The sequence below is a fragment of the Salvia splendens genome, unplaced genomic scaffold (assembly GCF_004379255.2).
Source record: "Salvia splendens isolate huo1 unplaced genomic scaffold, SspV2 ctg162, whole genome shotgun sequence".
NCBI lineage: Eukaryota > Viridiplantae > Streptophyta > Magnoliopsida > Lamiales > Lamiaceae > Salvia > Salvia splendens.
Window position 1 is genome coordinate 8624 of NW_024598801.1, and position 7003 is coordinate 15626.

General features: G+C 35.4%; 1 pseudogene; it reads right to left on the reverse strand.

The window, feature by feature from the left end:
• Window positions 1-2244: 2244 nt before the first annotated feature.
• On the reverse strand, window positions 2245-3503 carry LOC121789185 (annotated as a pseudogene).
• Between the last annotated feature and the right edge of the window lie 3500 nt (window positions 3504-7003).

Genomic DNA, 7003 nt, shown 5'->3' on the forward strand with positions numbered 1-7003 from the left:
GGACACCCGACGTCCTCACGGGACGTCCGTATCCGACCTCCGACCTCCCAACGGCGGACGTCCCGTCGCCCTTCCCGGTGTCCGACCGGACGTCCTACCGGAGGGGCGCCATAGGAGATGCTCTAAGTTGTGAATGTGACATGCATCTGTTGACATTGTTTGTAGCTTCATTTCTTCACATCATTTTTATCATTCTTTCTCATTAAATGGTTAGTTGTGAAGTAGTTGATAGGTTTGATTCACACCACAAATCTACTTTAATTACAAATTGCACGAAATTAAAGGCGTGAATAATATGAGAAACTTCTTCATTGATTGTGCACTCCAAACTCAGCTCCCAACTACACAAAAAAATCATCTTGGCTTGTGTACTGAAATAAATAGAACTCATTAAATAAGACTTAATGTGCTGAATAAGCTATGGCAATTTAGTAGTAATCAAAATCATTTTAATTTGGGGATTTCATTCAAATAATACAGTTTGTAAAATAAAATCAATGGCAATTTGGGCTTTCACATGGCTAATTTAACATTTATGGTTATTTTTCAGTTGCTCAATTAAAATAATCCATTAAAAATTAAAGTTTTGGGCTAAAGTGTATTTAATTTTTTTTATGATAATAAGCGTAGATATTATATGAGATTTTCTATTTGTTGAGGAACCGATGAAGGGTCTTATATTTTATGGATTATAAATATAAGCTAGAGTTATGGTCCTCAGGCGTCAGTAAAACGATTCGATATCTATGTATTCTCTCGGCATACTATTGAAGAATGTGTCTGGAAGATCCATAACTATTGCTAAATAATTTTCCATTCAATTCAATAAGAATCAAGGTACGCTTTCGCTTTATAATTTATGCTCATTTTCTATTTATTTTTTTATTAATCATCATAAAGAGCTTTATATAATTATTCATTCAATTATCCCAATAAAAATTCCTTTCACATAGAACTGAAGGGGATATTATGAATTATAAATTTCTGAATTATATTTTGAGAAATTATAATGTCTTTTTAGATGGAAGAAGTAAAGATTTCCCTGGAATAGAGTATTTTAAATTACAAGTCAAAGTCAACAGATAAATAAAAAGATTAAACATTAAAATAAAAACTCAATTAGTTTAATTGTTGAATTGGGGCGTATATAGGGCTGGGGAAAAATACCGAATTACCGAAATACCGGCCTTATCGTACCGAAAAAATATCGAAAATACCGAATTTTTGGTATACCGTGACTTTCGGTACGGTATGATACCTTACCGAAAAATTTCGGTAAGGTAACGGTATGGATTTTCAAATACCGCGGTATACCGCTCCATACCGAAATTCGGTATATACCGTAAATTAAGGTATATACCGTAAACTAAGGTATAATACCACAAAAATATAAGCAAAATTATATATAAATATATTTTATATATTTTTAAATTATAAAATCTATTGTGAAATATAACTATAATTATGAATAAATTATATTTAATTTATTTTTTAAAATTATAAAATATAAATAATATTCTAAAAACTCTAATTTTCTATTTTAATTGATGTTTGAAAGTCAGGTATACGAACTTCGGTAAGGTATACCGAAAATGAGGTACGGTATCGGTAAGGAATTCGTCATACCGAAAATAAGGTATACCGAAGTTCGTTATACCGAAAACTTTGGTAAGGTAAAGGTATGATTTTTTCGCATACCGTATTTACGGTAAGGTATACGGTATGGTGGTTCGTAAGGTATACCGTACCTACCCACCCTAGGCGTATACGACCTTATACATAGTGTAATTATTGAGACGTGTATTTAATTTTATTTTTATTTGTATTTTATTTTATTTTTTATTTTTGTTTTATTTTTGTTTTATTTTTATTTTATTTTATTTTTATTTTATTTTTATTTTTATTTTTATTTTATTTTTATTTTTATTTTTATTTTTATTTTATTTTTATTTTCTTTTTATTTATTTTTATTTTTATTTTTATTTTATTTTATTTTTATTTTTATTTTTATTTTTATTTTATTTTTATTTTTATTTTTATTTTATTTTATTTTTATATGATATGATGCCGGTCAAAGAAAGCAAAGCATCGTGATGTGCAGCTGTTTCCATATTCCGACACTTTTTTTTTTTTCAATTCGATTAATCTTTTTGAGCTGTTTCCAAATCTTTTTTTTTAATCTCAAGCACTAAGAATCCTAAGCAACAATTTAGTGAAAAAAAAAGAGATTACACACAAAAAAAATCCAATAAAAAATTAGTAATCCATTTCAACCCAAATTAAACATTTTCATCCATTTTTCAGATTCTATCTTCTACCACTACTCCTACCCAATTTACATGATCTACGCAGGGGCAGAGATCTCCTGCATCGTGTGGCGGTGCTCCCCCTCGTACGTCACCATCAGCATCGTTGGATCATCTGTCGCCCTCTCCACATGCTTCCTCGCCGGGCACCCCCTCACCGTACTGCATCTGTTAGTAACCCCTGATAATCCAAGCACAATTGCATAATCAGCAAATCTGATCATAGATTGGTGCAAGTCGGTTTGAATTGGAAGATGATTAGCGATGGTTGAAGGAATTACCTTGGGAATATCGAGCCCTTGATCGGCTTCTGCCCGTACTTTCTCCATGAGTACTCATCCCGCTGGAATGTCTGCAACTTTTGAGCTAACCGCCGGAACCCTAATTTCTCTTTTCACCTTCGTTTTCCTGCTAAATTGGTGTGAAAATTGCTTTAGGCTACTGGAATCTAATCGATTTCGCTGAATTCGCTAAAAAACTTCCGATTGAAAACTAAAAGCAGAGGTGAAATCGATTAGAAAAAGCACGCACCTCTTTTTGCAGTGGCATCGGCTAGAACCGGATGTGTTTTGCCGGAAATGTTATCGGAGTGGTTATGCTCACGGCATCTCTTTCCCCGGAGAGCGGCGGTTTTGGAGGCGGAGATCGGCGGAACACAGCAAACATCGAAGGAGATCCGCCTTTTCCATTGGAGACGCTGCCTTCGCCTGTAATAGACGACACAAACGTCGACGACGAGTTTCCAGAGGTCGACACCGCTGCTGAGAGACTGAGTCCGTCCTTTCCGATCGTTTCACCCTCGTCCTTCCCCAAACCGGCACTAGGCTTCGTGAAATCGAGCGTCACGGCTGAGACGGCGCCGCCGGAGGCGGAGAGAGAACAGGCTCAGAGGCTGAACCGGAGGCGGCGGAGGCTGAATAGGCGCGCGGCGGAACCTGGCGTGGCCGGTGCGGTTGAGGATCGTGATTACCTTGTTAAAGTTAGAGATGGCGAAATCGGTGATTTCTCGGCAGTCAAGCGGGTGCATCTGATGGTGCTGCTGGTGAGAAACCGCTCGAATCAGATGCTCCAAGGACTTCAAGCCGGCCGACGCCGCCTCCTGAATCGCCATTCGCTCGTTGAGGTTGGTGTATCCAAGCAAATCGACTGCCATTATTTCTGTGTACTCAAATCTTCTAAGAAGAAAATGTATTTTCACTGCTGCTTCGTGAGTGAGTTTGGATGAGAATGTGGGAGATGTGAATTGTGATTGAGAATGTGGGAAATATATCAGAGGAGAACGTGACCGGGAGAACCGGTCACCCAGTTCAAGTCAAAGTTTCTGATTTCGATCCAACGGTGGAGATTTCCTGAGTGAAAACTTCAATGTGGTAGGGGATAAAAGACAAATTAAATTACTGTTTTTTAACTTTTTTTGGGTGTGATTGCAATTTCTTAGACTATCTCCATCCGTTACACTCACCCAACCCAACCCTAATCAACCTTTTAATAAAATATTCATTTCTTGATTCTCCACATACACAACCCTCCCTCAATTCAACCCCCATCAACTTTTTTACTTCCATCAGTGACCCCAATCCAACCCAAACCAATTAAATATTTTCTTTTTCATATATTTTATATTAATATTTTGATTTATAATTAATTTAGATATATTAAATAATGTCTAAAAATTATAATAAAAAGTACATGATTCAAATTTAAAACAGAAAATATTAGATATTTAAATAATTAAAGCACAATATAATAATAAATTACACATATTAAAACATACAAGGCGATGATAGAAATAAACAAACCAAAATACAATGAAGAGTGAAAAAAAGCTAGCTTAAACAAGATAAACATTAGTACATATTTTGGAAATTTTGATGGTTTGGAAACAAGGACGATAGTGTGGATAATTTGGATCCATGAAACCAAATTTATCAAAACAAGAATGAAAAGAAAGTTAGTTTGTTTATGAAGAGTTTTGCATGCTTAGTAGGATATATATAGAAAAAATGAAGCACAATAAAAAAGTAGCAAATAATAAAGAAATAATAATTAATCATAAATAAAATGAATTAGTTCACGTGAATTTTTCAGAAGAGGGGCTCACATGAATGTTTGGAAGAATAATTCACATGAGTTTTGAGATGATATATAAAGATAAAAATAATAATTATTAAATAAATTAAATTAATAAATTCAAAATATTCAAAATTTGATTATCTAAAATATTTACATTTCATATTTATAGTATACAATTCTTAAACATGTACATAATTAAATAAAGTAGAAGTATAAATCAATAATTAATAGTAAATAAAAAAAGCAAAAACAATAATGCATTGACCCAATAGAAAATGGACATGTATCCTTCGCCCTCTACTTTAGGTTGGGCCTGCTGACAAGACCACAAAATAGGGATTGGGTTGGGTTATTTCATTTTTTCTTTATTTTTATTTCTCTTTAGTTTGTCTTATATGCTTGCCCCCCTCACAAAGTCACCAATGGGGGTGGTCTTATGGTTTCTAATTGATGGAATTTGGCAATTTGCGATGGATAAATAGGAATTAGTCTTCATTGGAATTTTCAGTGTCCCGCGTCAGTTAAAATTACACTGATAGGAAATGATGGCTTTCATTGGGTTGAAAAAAATTGCACAGCCATTTAAATTGTTAATCATGTTTTGCCCGTCATCTTCCCAAAAAAATATTCTCATATATATATATATAATATGAATAGTTTTATTGATAAATGGTAAAATACAAAAAAAAGAGAAAACGTGAATAAATTATGAGATAAACTTTTTATTTTTAGAAATAAGACTATTTTGTGGACGGATGAAGTACTATAAATTATGTGGTCTCTATAACCAACATCTAACTATATCTACATCTCATAGACATAGACTAATTAGATATGGCATGAATTTTAATGTGTAACGAGTAAAATACGAGAGAATGATCAAAAATAGTTAAAATAATATAGTGAATCATAAGACTTATAAATGATAAAGTAAAAGAGAATGAGAAAATACTTTCATAAATGAATATGAAATATTTCTATGAGACGACCGGAAAAAAAAAATTCAACCTAATTTTATATGACAAATGGTGTATTAAGTGATAAGGATGTCATTGAAGTCTGAAATCCATTGGCTAGATTAGTTTATTAATAAGGGGTTGTTCTGTTTGCAAGATTATAGCTCAAGATTAAATATGTACTCCCTCCGTCTCAATTAAGTTGAGACATAACTTTTGGACATGGATTAAGAAATTGGGTTAAAAAGTAGGAGAGACGAATAAAGTAGGAAAAATAAAGAGATAGTAAAATAGATAGTGGAATAAAGTAAGAATGATTGAATGTTTTGTTTTTTTGCTAAAAAGGGAAATGACTCAATTTAGTTGGGATATCCCAAAGAGGATTATGACTCAACTTAGTTTGGCGAAGGGAGTACTATATTTGGTTTATGTGATTGAATTTCACAGCTTAATTTTAAATAGATAATCATGTAATAATTTGTCATAACACATTTTTCAATTAAAATAATCTGACGACTCAATCCTACGTAAATAACTCATTAGGGCATCAGCAGTGGGGCGCCCTAAGGCGCGCCCTAAAGCCCGCCCTATGCACCGCCACGTCAGCATTTTATCCTCCTACCCCTTCACCTGCAGTGGGGCGCCCTATAAGCCGTCCTAAAGGGCGCTCTAAGCATTTTCTTTTATTTGAATATTTAAATAAATATAAAAATTGGGAAAAACCTTCATTTCATTTATAAAATTAATACATTACAATACGAATTATAAAAATACGCAAACTCAGCGACGACGGTTACGGGCCCACACTTCTTCAATCATGTCGTTCATGAGCTGAGCATGGTCTTGTTGGTTGCACATTGAGGCATGTCTAGATAGAACCTCATTGAAGCCTGCCGGTAATCCTCGAGCGGGGGGCACGACCGCCGTGCTGGAGGAGCTAGATGCACCTTCATCATCGGTCCAATCGGTGATGCTCCCACCTTCATGTTCGACTATCATGTTGTGCAAGATAATGTACGCATACATGACATCGGCGAGGACTTCCTTGAACCAGGACTTCCTTCTCGCGCTGCATTTCGGCTAAGCATTCCGCCATTGCGTCTTGAACGGTTGCATTTAAGGCTTGAGTCAAGGTCGGACTACCGCCCTCCGAGGAACTTCGGTCGTCGTCGTGGTTCATTTTGGTTTGTGAGAGATGGAGAAACGTGAGAGATGAGAGAAATGAGAGATGCGAGAAATGTTCGTATGAAAAATAGAATGAGAAACGAGGTTTAATAAATAGACAAAATTTGAAAAAAAAAATAAAAACGCGTTGCATCGTCCGCGTCGCCCACAATGGGCGAACGATGGCGCGGACGATGCCATATCATCCGCGCTTCCTCCGCGGACTATTTGTCGGGCGAGGACGACGCATCGTCCATCGTCCGTGCACCCACAGTGGCGGATAATGGCGAGGCATCGGGTGGCCTATCGTCCGCCCGACGGTGGGTGCCTTAGTAACTATTCATGCAAATCAAACCAACACAAATATACGAATTTAGAGTTAAAAATTTATAATCTAGTAATTCAGTAAAGTTGATCTGAAACCGACTTCAAAAGGGACCGAATGCTCCAACAAATTACATCAATCAATCACCACCAATCAAACTAGCGCCCTTGACCAAGAGC